At 32.3% G+C, this 17,928-nt stretch overlaps 1 long non-coding RNA gene across 2 annotated transcripts; it reads left to right on the top strand.

Moving 5' to 3' along the window:
- Nucleotides 1-1,757: 1,757 nt before the first annotated feature.
- Nucleotides 1,758-15,443, top strand: LOC134686894 (uncharacterized). Of its 2 annotated transcripts, none has more exons than XR_010101686.1 (4): nucleotides 1,758-1,881; nucleotides 12,988-13,037; nucleotides 14,598-14,647; nucleotides 15,116-15,442. It is a non-coding gene; the product is annotated as an uncharacterized LOC134686894 (long non-coding RNA). The 2 variants fall into 2 exon arrangements; XR_010101687.1 differs by lacking the exon at nucleotides 1,758-1,881 and adding an exon at nucleotides 10,505-10,526 and having other exon boundaries at nucleotides 15,116-15,443.
- The last annotated feature ends 2,485 nt before the right edge of the window (nucleotides 15,444-17,928 follow it).

A 17,928-nucleotide genomic window follows, 5' to 3' on the forward strand; every position in this document is an offset into this window, starting at 1 on the left:
CTGAACCATGAAAATGTGGTCATGGTCAATGACATCTGCTAGCTAGACATGAAGAACTTACGATTATGCTGTACACCAAATATAGAAGACCTGTTGTATAAAGTATAAGAAAAACAGACCAAAACACAAACATTGAACTACAACCACTGAACCATGAAAATGAGGTCAAGGTCAGGTGACATCTCCACGTTGTACACCTTACAATCCTTCCCTACATCGAAAATACTAGACCTATAGCTTATAGTATCTGAGATAAGGTCTTGACCATTAAAACTTAGCCTTATTCACTGATCCATGAAATGAGGTTGGGGTCAAGTGAAAACGTCTCACAGTGACGGGCACGAGGACCTAGCAAGGTACGCACATACCATATATGGTTATCATATTACTCAGTCACAATAATTAAATAACATCACAAAAAATCTTGACTTTTTTTTTCAAATAGTCACTAGACCGTGAAAATGAGGTCAATGGACATGTGATGTATCTGCTTAATGCACAATTATATACCAACTATTCTACATTATCCCCTAGAATTAATGACGAATATGCAAAACTGTCATTTCATGAAAAAGGTCAGATCAATTGCAGGGTCAAAAGTCAAGATGTCACATATTGCAACATTCAAATATACTAGAACGGTATGTATGTATGTACTCGAGATTCCGCCAATGTAGACGCACCCCTTGATTGACTGCAAGGGTACAGCGGATCCATGTACACTCCCTAAGGATTAATGGAGATGTGATATGTACCTCAGCATTTCACTATCGCAATGACAGTAAAAAATTGCACGATCAAGATGGTGGCTGATTTGCGTCCAGTTTAAAATTTAATGCATATTCAGGACAAAAACAGGCGAATGTTCATTTGATATCAATATGAACCTTGCTTCTAGACCAACACACACAGTCAGATTTGTCACCCAGAACACATTATTCTTGCTCCGAGCCGACCAGTCATTGGTTTTACTTATTAAATGTCGAGTGCTTATTAAGAAATGGCAAATATAAGATGTTCGGGATTGTCAATGAAACCACTCTTTCAAGAAACCAAAATGACACAGGCATTAACAACTATAGATCATCGTACGGCCTTCAACAATGAGCAGCTGAATGAGAAAATACGTTTTCAAGTCTTTGTTTGACCCGGTCGGGGATTGAACCTACGATTTCCTGTAGTTAATGTTCATATACCGGTATTTATGAATTGCAAAGCTTTACTATAAAAAAAAATGCAAATGGACTAAATATCCTTTATTTACCAAAATCTTCATGATCTGAACTACCGCATTCGAACTAAAGAAATGATGTAACCTTGTTTTCAATTTTGTCAATAAATCTAGTCAGCAAATCTGAATGCATGTATCGGAATAAACTTCACCAGGTTCAGTGGCGGGTTCAAGACACAGGCACTCGTCTCAAAATTTGTTTTCTTCTTGTATACCTTTATAGTAACACATATAGGATTTTTTTTTCTGAGACGAGTGCCTGTGGTTCAAGGGGGGAAGGGGTGGCAAATAATTTGTTTTATGAAGTTCTATGCATTTGAGTGTGGGACGTACTTGTATGTTGTACCTTCCTATAATTCTTGGGGAAATGACTGGATCCGCCGGAGGTTCACTTTGCAGGTATATAATATACACGGTTCCTGATACAATCACCGTAACTATCACCGTGGTTTGTGCGCATGCGCAAGAAACGCCCACCGAATTTCCTACTTTCATTTTTGAAAAATCTTCTATTTGGAGATAGATTTGTGCGCATCTATTTACATTTTATCTGCGAAAGAAAATACACTTGCTCAGTTGCTGAAGTGGCTCTCTTTCTCGTCCTTAAGAGCACACATAACTTCTAAAACGTAAAAAAAAACGTGTGAAAGGTATGAAAAATAATGCATTGTAACAATGAAAACATACATCATCTTTAAATGCAAAATAACATTTTAAAGGAAAGGAGGCTTCACCCCCCCCCCCCCTTTTCCTTTTCCACTACAAAATGTGATCTGGTTCAAAAGAGCCGGACAATTAATACTTTTCATGTGAATGTGTCAGGTCAGTGTTCATAGGAGGTGGCCGAAATGTTTTCTTGGGGAGTCCAGAAAGTTTTAAAAAGATTGTTATGGATAGTGCATGTATGAGGGGGATAGGACCTTTATCAGGGGTCTCATTGGGGTGTTCAGATCCCGGATCCTGCTTACTGTTTTATCAGATTCCCGTATCCTGCTTACACTATATACGTAAGCAATTCTCATTTTTTTGTCATTTCCCTGGTCCCGCAAGACCTCACTTCCTGTTTTCATGACAAAATAATTTGACTTTCACGTGGCATGCTTACAAATGAATTGGCAATCCCATGTCACGCTTAGACATCAATGAGAACCACTTTATCGGGACTCCAAGATCAGGTGTTTTTCGGGATTGACTATTTAGGGATCCAGGAATTCTTTTTTTGAATTTCGGGATGTCGGGATGTCAGGATTTAAATTCGGGAATTCAGGATTTCATGTTTTTAAGCCCAAGATTTTGGGATCAGGACTCCTCCTTCCCCCGGTCATGTATGAGGGCGATACTTGTAATTCCGGGAAATCTTGGTACCTCTGTCTTAATGAATAACCGTAAAAAAAAATTGCCAAATGACAATTATAACAGTAATCACCACTCTATTCATCTATCAACACACTGTATATATTTATCACCATTCAGTATTAATCATCATTCTGTATTAATCACCACTTTGTACAACACAATATATCTATCACAATGCTTTATATTTATCACCATTCTGTATTAATCATCATTCTGTATTAATCACCACTTTGTACAACACAATATATCTATCACAATGCTATATATTTATCACCATTCTGTATTAATCACCACTTTGTACAACACTGTATACATCTATCACCATGCTATATATTTATCACCACTCTATAAATCTATCAACACACTGTATATATCTAAAACCACAGTATATATTTATGGCCACTTTGTACGACACTGTATATATACCTAACACCAACAGTGTTTAATTTAGATCTTTCTGTATATATTTTTCATTATTGAGCACAATATATATCTATCACCATCTACAATATCTATCACCTAACTTTATCTCTCTATCACCAAACTTTATCTCTCTATCACCATACTTTATCTGTTTATCACCATACTTAATATATATACCACTTCAGATATATATATTTCTCTAATTCTATGGGAATTTTTCCCTTTCCGAACCCATTGTATAAAAAAATTTAATCAACGTGTGGTTGCTGGTGATCTCAAAAGATCATTGGATGATTTTAAGGGTCATGACCTTTTTAGCTAACTGGATGAATCAAAATTTGATAACAGGTGTTCATGAAATTGACAACCTCGTGCAATGTGAAAGGCATTCGAAGGGGATTTTCTGTTAACAAAAATAGAAAATGTCTTTTTAATCATTAGAGAAACAGATTCTTACATAGTAACTCGTGGATTATCGGATTTATCCAATCTCGATAGTTAAATTATAAATTTTAAAGTACTCGCCGAAGCGGCTCGTACTTTAAAATTGATAATTTAACTATCTCGATTGGATAAATCCGATAATCCACTGGTATCAATGTAAGAATCTATATATATATGTTTACATGCACACGTATAAAAATTGTGGTTTTTATCCATCACAATCATAGGTTTGAACGTAGTTTTCAATTTAGACTTGTTTATATAATTTGCGAAAGCAAATTTACAGATCTAACATTGTTTGGTTGATGTTTAGACGAGTTGTATATATATATATATATATAAACGAGTCTAAATTGAAAACCACGTTCAAACCTATGACTGCGTTGGATAAAAACCGCAATTTTTATACGTGTGCATGTCAAACAAATTTCGTTGTAGAAGGGTCTAAAAACAGCACAAACAACATTTTCCAAAAGACCAAAAGAGTGAAAAGTATATTTAAACAAAACGCATTTGACTAACAGGTCGAACAACTGATGTATATATATATATCCACTAACTATCCACTAACTATATATCTATGTCCTTACTATACATCTATCACATCACGTAATCTATCACTACACTTTATATCACCAATCACCACTTTATATTAATATCACCACACTGAATATATATATATATCACCACTTTATAAATCTATAACTGCTTTATAATTCAATCAACACACTATATATAACTAAAACCACTGTATATAACTATCACTGCCGTGTTCTGTATAAATATCAATTTGTACAATACTGTATAAATTAACCACCAAAAGATGTTTATATTTGTATCTCTCTGAATTTCTTTCCATACTATAGACCTCAACTGCCTCCCTTTATATGTTTATGGCTTCACTATTTATATTCATTGCCTTGCTAGATATCTTTTAGGTAGCTTCACATATCTCTTCCGACAATTCATATATCTATCACCAAACATTATACACCAATCACCCCACTTTATATATCTATCACCTCACTGTTGTCTTTCACCATACTATATATATGCATCACCACTCTTTATAAAGCTGTCACCACACTTTATATCTAGCACCGCACCTTATTTATCTATCACATCACATTTTTACCTATCATCTCTCTTTATATTTGTATCACCATACTGAATATATATAGCACCTCTCTCTATATATATGACTTTTCTACATTCTTGTAATCATGCACATGTTCTATGTACATGAAAATAGGAATATGGTATAATGAATGTTGGTAAAACAACCTTATTGAATACATGTATATATCCTTTAGTAACACATCTTTATAGTGACTATTTTAACACATGAAATTTCATTTTTATCATACCACACACTGCATATCTATTGCTACAGTCTCTTTATCTATTACCATACTCTCAATATCTATCACTACATCCCTTTGTGTATTAACACATTATAAACACCTATCTCATGGTATATATCAATCACTACACTCTATAATTATCATCATACTGTTTATATCTAAAACTTAATTGATATATCAATGACCTGAGTAAATATTTAACACCCCAATTGATACATCTTTCACCTTTCTTCATATATCTATCATCTTACTTGATACATTTATCACCTCACTTTATATATTGAGCACTTCACTATAGCTATATATATTGATATCCTCACTATATATACATATGTTTATCAATCACATCACTTTATTTATATATCTATCACCTCACTTTATATATCTATCACCTCACTTTATATATCTATCACCTAACTTTACATATTTTCCCCTTAACTTTAAACATCTGTCACCACAATGTATATCTATCACCACACCTTGTATATCTATCACCACACTTTGTATATTTATCACCTCATTTTATATATCCATCACCACGATTTTCATATCTATCATCACACTTAATATATCTATCATCACACTTAATATATTTATCACCTCACTATATACATCTATCACCACACTGTTCATATGTCACAACACTATATATCTATCACCACACTTTGTATATCTATCACCACCCTATATACATCTACCACCACACTGTTCTTATGTTACAACACTATATATCTATCACCACACTTTGTTTATCTATCACCACCCAATATACATCTATCACCACACTGTTCATATGAAACAACACTTTATATAACTATCACCACACTCTAAATATCTATCACTACACTTAATATATCTATCAGCACACTTTATATATCTATCACCCCACTTTATATATCTATCACCACACTATTCATATGTCAAAACACTTAATGTATCTATCACCACACTTTGTATACCTATCACCACCCTATATACATCTATCACCACACTGTTCTTATGTCAAAACACTATATATCTATCACCACACTGTTCTTATGTCAAAACACTATATATCTATCACCACACTTTGTTAATCTATCACCACCCAATATACATCTATCACCACACTGTTCTTATGTAACAACACTTTATATAACTATAACCACACTTTAAATATCTATCACTACACTAAACATATCTTTCACCACACTTTATATATCTATCACCACACTATTCATATGTCAAAACACTTTATGTATCTATCACCAAATTAAATACATCTATCACCACACTGTTCATATGTCATAACACTTTATGTATCTATCACCTCATTTTATATATCCATCAACACAATTTTTATATCTATCATCACACTAAATATATCTATCATTAAACTTAATATATTTATCACCTCACTAAATACATCTATCACCACACTTTGGATATTTATCACCACCCTATATACATCAATCACCACACTGTTCTTATGTCAAAACATTATATATCTATCACCACACTTTGTTTATCTATCACCACCCAATATACATCTATCACCACACTGTTCATATGTAACAACACTTTATATAACTATCACCACACTCTAAATATCTATCACTACACTTAATATATATATCACCACACTTTATATATCTATCACCTCACTTTATATATCTAACACCACACTATTCATATGTCAAAACACTTTATGTATCTATCACCACACTTTGTATATCTATCACCACCCTATATACATCTATCACCACACTGTTCTTATGTTACAACACTATAAATCTATCACCACACTTTGTTTATCTATCACCACCCAATAAACATCTATCACCACACTGTTCTTATGTTACAGCACTATATATCTATCACCACACTATGTTTATCTATCACCACCCAATATACATCTATCACCCCACTGTTCATATGTAACAACACTTTATATAACTATCACCACACTCTAAATATCTATCACAACACTTAACATATCTATCACCACACTTTATATATCTATCACCCCACTTAATATATCTATCACCACACTATTCATATGTCAAAACACTTTATGTATCTATCACCACACTTTGTATATCTATCACCACCCTATATACATCTATCACCACACTGTTCTTACGTTACAACACTATAAATCTATCACCACACTTTGTTTATCTATCATCACCCAATAAACATCTATCACCACACTGTTCTTATGTTACAACACTATATATCTATCACCACACTATGTTTATCTATCACCACCCAATATACATCTATCACCCCACTGTTCATATGTAACAACACTTTATATAACTATCACCACACTCTAAATATCTATCACTACACTTAACATATCTATCACCACACTTTATATATCTATCACCCCACTTAATATATCTATCACCACACTATTCATATGTCAAAACACTTTATGTATCTATCACCACACTTTGTATATCTATCACCACCCTATATACATCTATCACCACACTGTTCTTATGTTACAACACTATATATCTATCACCACACTTTGTTGATCTATCACCACCCAATAAACATCTATCACCACACTGTTCATATGTAACAACACTTTATATAACTATCACCACACTCTAAATATCTATCACTACACTTAACATATCTATCACCACACTTTATATATCTATCACCCCACTTAATATATCTATCACCACACTATTCATATGTCAAAACACTTTATGTATCTATCACCACACTTTGTATATCTATCACCACCCTATATACATCTATCACCACACTGTTCTTATGTTACAACACTATATATCTATCACCACACTTTGTTGATCTATCACCACACTGTTCATATGTAACAAAACTTTATATAACTATCACCACACTCTAAATATCTATCACTACACTTAACATATATATCACCACACTTTATATATCTATCACCCCACTTAATATATCTATCACCACACTATTCATATGTCAAAACACTTTATGTATCTATCACCACACTTTGTATATCTATCACCACCCTATATACATCTATCACCACACTGTTCTTATGTTACAACACTATAAATCTATCACCACACTTTGTTTATCTATCACCACCCAATAAAAATCTATCACCACACTGTTCTTATGTTACAACACTATATATCTATCACCACACTATGTTTATCTATCACCACCCAATATACATCTATCACCCCACTGTTCATTTGTAACAACACTTTATATAACTATCACCACACTCTAAATATCTATCACTACACTTAACATATCTATCACCACACTTTATATATCTATCACCCCACTTAATATATCTATCACCACACTATTCATATGTCAAAACACTTTATGTATCTATCACCACACTTTGTATATCTATCACCACCCTATATACATCTATCACCACACTGTTCTTATGTTACAACACTATATATCTATCACCACACTTTGTTGATCTATCACCACCCAATAAACATCTATCACCACACTGTTCATATGTAACAACACTTTATATAACTATCACCACACTCTAAATATCTATCACTACACTTAACATATCTATCACCACACTTTATATATCTATCACCCCACTTAATATATCTATCACCACACTATTCATATGTCAAAACACTTTATGTATCTATCACCACACTTTGTATATCTATCACCACCCTATATACATCTATCACCACACTGTTCTTATGTTACAACACTATATATCTATCACCACACTTTGTTGATCTATCACCACCCAATAAACATCTATCACCACACTGTTCATATGTAACAACACTTTATATAACTATCACCACACTCTAAATATCTATCACTACACTTAATATATCTATCACCACACTTTATATCTATCACCCCACTTTATATATCTATCACCACACTATTCATATGTCAAAACACTTTATGTATCTATCACAAAATTATATACATATATCACCACACTGTTCATATGTCAACTAACTTTATGTATCTATCATCACATTTTATATACAGTCTCTTTATCTTTTACCATACTCTCAATATCTATCACTACGTCCCTTTGTTTATTACCACATTATAAACACCTATCACCTAACTATCAGCTCACGGTATATATCAATCACTACACTCTATAATTATCATCATACTGTTTATATCTAAACCTTAATTGATATATCAATGACCTGAGTAAATATTTAACACCACAATTGATACATCTTCCACCTTTCTTCATATATCTATCATCTTACTTGATACATTTATCATCTCAATTAATATATTAAGCACTTCACTATAGCTATATATATTGATGTCCTCACTGTATATACATATATATATCTATCACCTCACTTTATATATCTATCACCTAACTTTACATATTTCAACATAACTTTAAACATCTGTCACCACAATGTATATCTATCACCACACCTTGTATATCTATCACCACACTTTGTATATTTATCACCTCATTTTATATATCCATCACCATGATTTTTATATCTATCATCACACTTAATATATCTATCATCACACTTAATATATTTATCACCTCACTATATACATCTATCACCACACTGTTCATATATCACAACACTATATATCTATCACCACACTTTGTATATCTATTACCACCCTATATACATGTATCATCACACTGTTCATATGTCACAACACTTTATATAACTATCACCACACTCTAAATATCTATCACCATACTTAATATATCTATCACCACACTTGATATATCACTTTATATATCTATCACCACACTTTATATATCTATCACATTATTCATATGTCAAAACACTTTATGTATCTATCACCAAATTATATACATCAATCACCACACTGTTCATATGTCACCTAATTAATGTATCTATCTTAACATTTTGTATATCTATCACATATCTTTGTATATCTTTCACCTCACTTTATCAAATATCACCCACTGTGCATTGTCACCACACTATGCATATCTTTCATCTCACTTTATATATCTATCACCTCATTTTATATATGTATGGCCTGGCTGAAAATATCTCATTGACTTCACTGTTTATACTTTTTCACCACATTTTATATATGTATCTATTACCTCACTGCACTGTTTAAATCAATTACAACACCATCAATACTTGTCACCAGCCAGTATATATCTTAATACTATTCTCACTCAGCAATAGTGATGGTAAAGTTTTTTTAGAAAATGATACTCAATAAAAAATATATATAGTGTGCTGGTTGATATATTCCACTATTGCTACAGTCACTGTATTCATCACCACACTCTCCATATCTATCCCAACACTCTCAATAGCTATCCCAATACTATGATTATCTATCACTACACTCTCCATTCCAAAGCCAACAGTCGTCATTATGTATATCATAATTGTCTGTATTTATATCATAATAGCCTCTATTTTTTTTTATTAAGTTAAGCCTGCCAATTGATATTTTATCGTGCGTTTTGCTATGTTGTGATGTCATGCTATTGTTTCAGAAAAAGGGAGAAGGTTTGGTACCATTAAAACTTTTAATCCCGCTGCAAAATTTTTCACCTGTCCTAAGTCAGGAATCTGATGTACAGTAGTTGTCGTTTGTTTATGTAATTTATACATGTTTCTCGTTTCTTTTTTTTTTATATAGATTAGACTGTTGGTTTTCCTGTTTGAATGGTTTTACACTTGTAATTTGGAGCCCTTTACAGCTTGTTGTTCAGTGTGAGTCAAGTCTCCGTGTTGAAGGCCCTACATTGACCTATAATGGTTTAATTTTTTAAATTGTTATTTGGATGGAGAGTTGTCTCATTGGCACTCACACCACATATTCATATATCTATCTATATATATCATAACAGTCTCTATGTATATCCCCACATAATAAACACCTATCATCTTACTTTATTTATCCATCACCTCACTTTATATATCAATCACCACAAACTCTATATATCTATCCACATACTTTCGATATCTATCCCAACACTCTCTATATCTATCCCCATGCTTTTGATATCAATCCCCACAATCTCTATATCTTTCTCCTCAGTCTCTATGTATATGTCCTCACTATATAAAACCTACTCCATTACTTTATTAATGAATCATCTTACTTTATAAATCAATCACATTCTCTCTTTGATTATCATCAGACTTTCTACATCTTTCCCACAGTTTCTATGTTTATTGCCACATGATATTTAATCTACCACCTTAATAAACATACATATCACCTTAATTTATTTATCAATCACCTCACTACATATATCAATCACTACACAATCTCTATATCTATCATCATACTCTCTATCCCCACAAAGTTATGCATACTTTCAAATAATAAACACTGATCACCTTATTTTGTATACCTATTACCTCACTTTATATATCAATCACCACATTCTCTATATCTATCCCCATGATCTCTGCATCTATCACCCACTCTCTATATCTACACCAACAGTCTCTATGTATATCTCCACATATTATATACCTTTCACTTTAATTTATTTATCAATCACCTCACTTTATATATCAATCACCACACACTCTCCATATCTATCCACATACTCTCTATATCCACCACAAATGTCTCTCTGTATATATCCACATATTAAACACCTATCACTTTACTTTATTTATCAATCAACTCACTTTATGTATAAATCACCACACACTCTCTTTATCTATCCACATACTCTCTATATCCACCACAAATGTCTCTCTGTATATATCCATATATTAAACACCTATCACCTTACTGTATTTATCAATCACCTCACTTTATGTATAAATCACCACACTCTCTATATCTATCCACATACTCTCTATATCCACCACAAATGTCTCTCTGTATATATCCACATATTAAACACCTATCACCTTACTTTATTTATCAATCACCTCACTTAATATATAAATCACCACACTCTCTATATCTATCCACATACTCTCTATATCCACCACAAATGTCTCTCTGTATATATCCACACATTAAACACCTATCACCTTACTTTATTTATCAATCACCTCACTTAATATATAAATCACCACACTCTCTATATCAACCACAAATGTCTCTCTGTATATATCCACATATTAAACACCTATCACCTTACTTTATTTATCAATCACCTCACTTAATATATAAATCACCACACTCTCTATAATTATCCCCATAATCATTGTATCTATCCCCACAATCTCTATGTATATCACAACATTATAAACACCTATCACTTTACTTTATTTATCAATCTCCTCAGTTTATACATGTTATACATCAATCACCACATTTGTTTATCCCCATATTCTATATCCACCCTAAAAGTCTATGTTTATCTGCACATAATAATTACCTATCACTTTACTTTATTTATCAATCACCTCACTTTAAACATGTTATACATCAATCACCACACTCTCTTTGTTTATCCCCATATTTTATATCCACCCCCAAAGTCTATGTTTATCTGCACATAATAAACACCTATCACCTTACTTTATTTATCAATCACCTCACTTTATATATCAATCACCATATTCTCTATATCAATCACCTCACTTTATATATCAATCACCATATTCTCTATATCTATCTCCATGATCTTTGTATCTACCCCCACAATTTCTATGTATATCACAACATTATAAACAGCTATCACTTTTCTTTATTTAACAAACACCTCACTTTTTTGTTTATCCCTATATTCTATATGTACCCCGAAAGTCTATGTGTATATGCACATAATAAAAACCTATCACCTTACTTTATTTATCAATCACCTCACTTTATATATCAATCACCACATTCTCTATATCTATCCCCATGATCTCTGTATCTATCCACCACAATCTCTATGTATATCACTACACTATATACACCTGTGCCTTTAGTTAAAATACCAATCACCTCACTTTGTAAATCAATCATTTCATTTTATATGTATCACCTCACTCAAAATATCTATCACCTCACTGTTTATATTTTTACCTCAATTTGTATATTATGTCTATCACACCACTGGTTATATCTCTCAAAGCCCTATTTATACCAATTTCAAAGTGGATATGAGCATAATAATAATCCACTTTTCTGTACAGAAATCTGTTTATGTGTTTTTAGATTTTAAACTAGAAATTACTCAATGTGACACCTATCATTGTTATTTTTTTTTTTCAGAAAAGGGAAACTAGATATTTGAGAGATAGAAAATAGAAGAAAAGGAAAAGGTAATCTTCATTGATATTGATAGTATTATACATATGAATGTAAAGAGTTAATTAGCAATCAAACAATCCTGGTTGAAATGAAATAATTGAAAAAAAATGGTTTTTTAAAGAATAACTGCTAAAAATGTCATGCAATATTTTATATAAATATCATGTCAGGTAACTTTTCAATAAAAGTAGCAAATATGGTATACTAACTGTGGGTCAATGATTCTAACATTCAAGATGAGTAAACCTTATAAATATATTGCTTCAGTGTTATTGTACTTGTAGCATTGTCTACATAATACATCTGCTGGAACACACATAATGTATATACCACCACATATTATGTATCTACTACATCACATGATATAATTATGGCCACATATAATATAGCTACCGCCACACATAATCAACCACCACACTATTTTGTTGATCACCACACTGTTTGTCTATCAACTCACTGTGTTTATATATCACCACACTATGTTTGTCTATCATCTCACTATTGCCTATCACCACACTATTGTCTATCATCACACTATATTTGTCTATCCCCACACTTTGTTTGTCTATCATCACACTGTGTTTGTCTATCACCACACTATGTTTGTATATCACATGTTTGTCTATCACCACACTATGTACATATAGCACCACACTTTGTTTGTCTATCACCACACTATGTTTGTCTATCACCACACTATGTTTATTTATCATTACAGTATGTTTGTCTATCACCACACTATGTTTGTCAATCACCACACTATGTTTGTCTATCACCTTACTAATGTCTATCACCGCCCTATATGTTTGTCTATCACCACACTATGTTTTTCTATCACCTCACTATTGTCTATCACCACTGTGTGTATATCTATCACCACACTATGTTTGTCAATCGACACACTTTGTTTGTCTATTACCTCACTATTGTCTATCACCGCACTGTATATCTATCACCACACTATGTTTGTCTGTCACCACACTATGTTTGTCTATCACCTCACTATTGTCTATCACCACTGTGTGTATATCTATCACCACACTATGTTTGTCAATCGACACACTTTGTTTGTCTATTACCTCACTATTGTCTATCACCACACTGTATATCTATCACCACACTATGTTTGTCTATCACAACACTGTGTTTGTCTATCACCACACTGTATATCTATCACCACACTATGTTTGTCTATCACCACACTGTGTTCATAAATTACCACACTATGTTTTTCTATCACCACACTATGTTTGTCTATCACCACACTACACTATATACACCTGTGCCTTTAGTTAAAATACCAATCACCTCACTTTGTAAATCAATCATTTCATTTTATATGTATCACCTCACTCAAAATATCTATCACCTCACTGTTTATATTTTCACCTCAATTTGTCTATCACACCACTGGGTATATCTCTCAAAGCACCCTATTTATACCAATTTCAAAGTGGATATGAGCATAATAATAATAATCCACTTTTCTGTACAGAAATCTGTTTATGTGTTTTTAGATTTTAAACTAAAAATTACTCAATGTGACACCTATCATTGTTATTGTTTTTCAGAAAAAGGAAACTAGATATTTGAGAGATAGAAAATAGAAGAAAAGGAAAAGGTAATCTACATTTTTATTTATTTGTCTATCACCACACTATGTTTGTCTATTACTTTAGTATGTTTGTCTATCACAACACTTTATATTTTAATCATCACAGTTTACATATTCACCAACACATTCTTATTATCAATACTAGATAAAAAGAAATAGTTATGATTAAGCCTTGTTTTCTCCCTATATTGACATTTCATAAAAAAGGTAAATCATGGTTCTTTGAAATGCATTTCTAATGAAAAAAATGATTTGAACTTTTCATTTAAATGATTGATCTCACAAATGAATTGTATTTCTGCATTACAAATTTTACAATTTGATACAATCTGGGGATTATTTGCTGTCTTTGCATTGATGAAACACTCCTATTTACTCTCAGATGGAAAATAAATGTCAACTGTTTGAGACATTTAAATTTTGTATTGTATTAGACTAATTATTTATTCAACTGAACCATATATTGTTTTGTAGGTTAATCAAGATTTAGTGCTGGCCACACAATTAAGAAAGAATAAGAACAAGAATGTCTTTACAGAATAGGGGAGACTATTTTACTGCACTTAGATTTGTGTTTTTGTTATAATTAACTGATATTGTAATTTGTCCTTGGATAAAATATCTGCAATGTGGAGGACAACTGAACTGTGTTCTTATATATTGAAGACCTACAAAGATTTAAAATGCATGAACTTTATACTACTGGAAAATGGTTATCATTAAAGTAACAAACACAGAATTTATTTACATGTATAAAATGTTATCTGAAAGGTGAAAAGTGAAAGTAAACAGATTCCTGGTTGTTTGAATACAAATCAAAGCAGTTGTATTGTGTAATTAAGAATATATTGACGTTGTTTATGCATTTATATATTGGAATATTTAGAATTGTACAATATGTTTAATTTTCTAAAACCTTCATTCTATGTTATGTAGGTTTGATTTTCATGAAATAAAAAGTTCTAAAATTTTATTATTACTTTTACTTAATATCAATGTGATTATTTTCCAGCAACAATTGCTATATGATTGCTTTTCTATATATATAATGAAATTCTTCATCACTTTATTGACAAGAACTAAATATTGTGTCTATGATGATAATAAGAAATTGTAAACAGTCTTATGATAGGGAGACTTGGAATATCTTGAAAGGGTTGTATATTAAACTCATGAAATAGAGTTATTGGTTTCCGAAATTTTTCAGATTATTCCGGAGGGAACATCTACAATCTTTTATGAACATTTTATATATTACCGACTGTAAGACATAGGTACTTTAGTCAGGGTGAAATATCCAAAAGACACTTGCATAGTAGGGTGCATTATTGATATTTGAGCGGGAACATCAACAATGCATCATACACAGTTCTATGGTATTTTTCTAAATGCAGGAGAGATATATATATATAGGTACACTATTATGGATGATATTCTCCATGAAAATTTATTCAGTAGCTGCAAGTGTCGAACTACGATGACATCTACAATGCTTCATACACATTTGATATTTACTTACTAACTGTAAGGGATATATAGGTTTATTAGTAAGGATGAATTTTTTCCAAGAACATTTATACAGTAGGCTGCAAGTGTTGATGTTTAAGAGGGGAAATCTACAATCCTTCATACACATTTTGTATTTTACCGACTGCATGACATATAAGAAATGACAGAAATATGAAATATTCCCAGAAAAATTATAAAGCTGTGGTTTGTGCTCATAGTTGAAGTCCGTACTGTGACCTTTAGTTGTTAATTTCTGTGTCAATTTGGTTTCTTGTGGAGAGTTGTCTCATTGGCAATCATACCATATCTTCTTTTTTGTCGAGCCTGCAACTTTTGTTGCAGAAAGCTCGACATAGGGATAGTGATCCGGCGGCGGCTGCGGCGGCGGTGATAGCTAACTTCTTAAAAGGTTTATATTTTAGAAGGTGATAGACCTGGATGCTTCATACTTTGTATATAGATGCCTCATGTTAGGAAGTTTCCGTCAGTCACATGTCCAATGTCCTTGATCTCATTTTTATGGTTCAGTGACCACTTGAATAAAAAGTTCCACTTTTTTGTAATGTTGAATTCTCTCTTATTATAAATAATAGGATAACTGTATTTGGTATGTGCTTCCCTTGCAAGGTCCTCATGCCTGTCAGGCAGTTTTCACTTGACCTCGACCTCATTTCATGGATCAGTGAACAAGGTTAAGTTAGGTGGTCAAGTCCATATCTCAGATATAATAAGCAATAGGGCTAGTATATTTGGTGTATGGAAGGACTGTAAGGTGTACATGTCCAACTGGCAGATGTCATCTGACCTTGAACTCATTTTTATGGTTCAGCGGTTATAGTTAAGTTTTGTGTTTTGGTCTGTTTTGATAACTAATTTCTCATACTTTATGCAATAGGTCTACTATATTTGTTGTATGGAATGATTGTAAGGTGTACAGGTCTAGCGGGCAGAAGTCATCTGACCTTGACCTCATTTTCATGGTTCAGTGGTCAAAGTTAAGTTTTTAAGTTTTGGTCTTTTTATCTAATATTATATGCCAAAGGTCAACTTTATTTGGTGTATGGAAATATATTATGATCTATATGTCAGTCCCGCAGGTTTTATTAGACCATGATCCAATATCACGGTTCATTGCACAATGTTAAGTTTTTGTGTTTTGTTTTATTTTTCTTAAACTATAAGTAATAGGTCAACTATATTTGTTGTAAGGAAGCATTGTTAGCTGTACATGTCTGCCTGGCATGGTTCATCTGACCTTGACCTCATTTTCATGGTTCATTGGTCTTTGTTTAGCTATCTTGATTAATGTTAAGTTTATGTGACAGTTGTAATAAAGCTTTTTACTTAGGACTATCAACATAATACCAATGATTAGTAACGAAGACGAGATATATCAGTGTGTGCACTCTTGTTTATAATTAGGAGGATGTAAGTGGTGATATTTGCGAAGGAACATCTACAATCCTTCATAAATAGATATAAGAAGATGTGATATGAGACAACTCTCCATCTAATAAACAAGTGGTAAAAGTAACCAATTATAACATTTTATAAATCAAAGTTCTGTCTTCAACACAGAGTTTTGGCTCACACCGAACAGCAAGCTATATAGGGCCCCAAAATCATTAGTGTGAACCATTTAAACAGGACCACAAACGATCTTATTTAAATGGAAAAAAACGTGAAACACTTATGAACCACGTCAACAAACAACAACCACTGAACATCAGGTACCTCATTAGGACAGGCGAAAAAACAAATGCAGTGGAATTAAATGT

Source organism: Mytilus trossulus, chromosome 10, assembly GCF_036588685.1.
Source record: "Mytilus trossulus isolate FHL-02 chromosome 10, PNRI_Mtr1.1.1.hap1, whole genome shotgun sequence".
NCBI lineage: Eukaryota > Metazoa > Mollusca > Bivalvia > Mytilida > Mytilidae > Mytilus > Mytilus trossulus.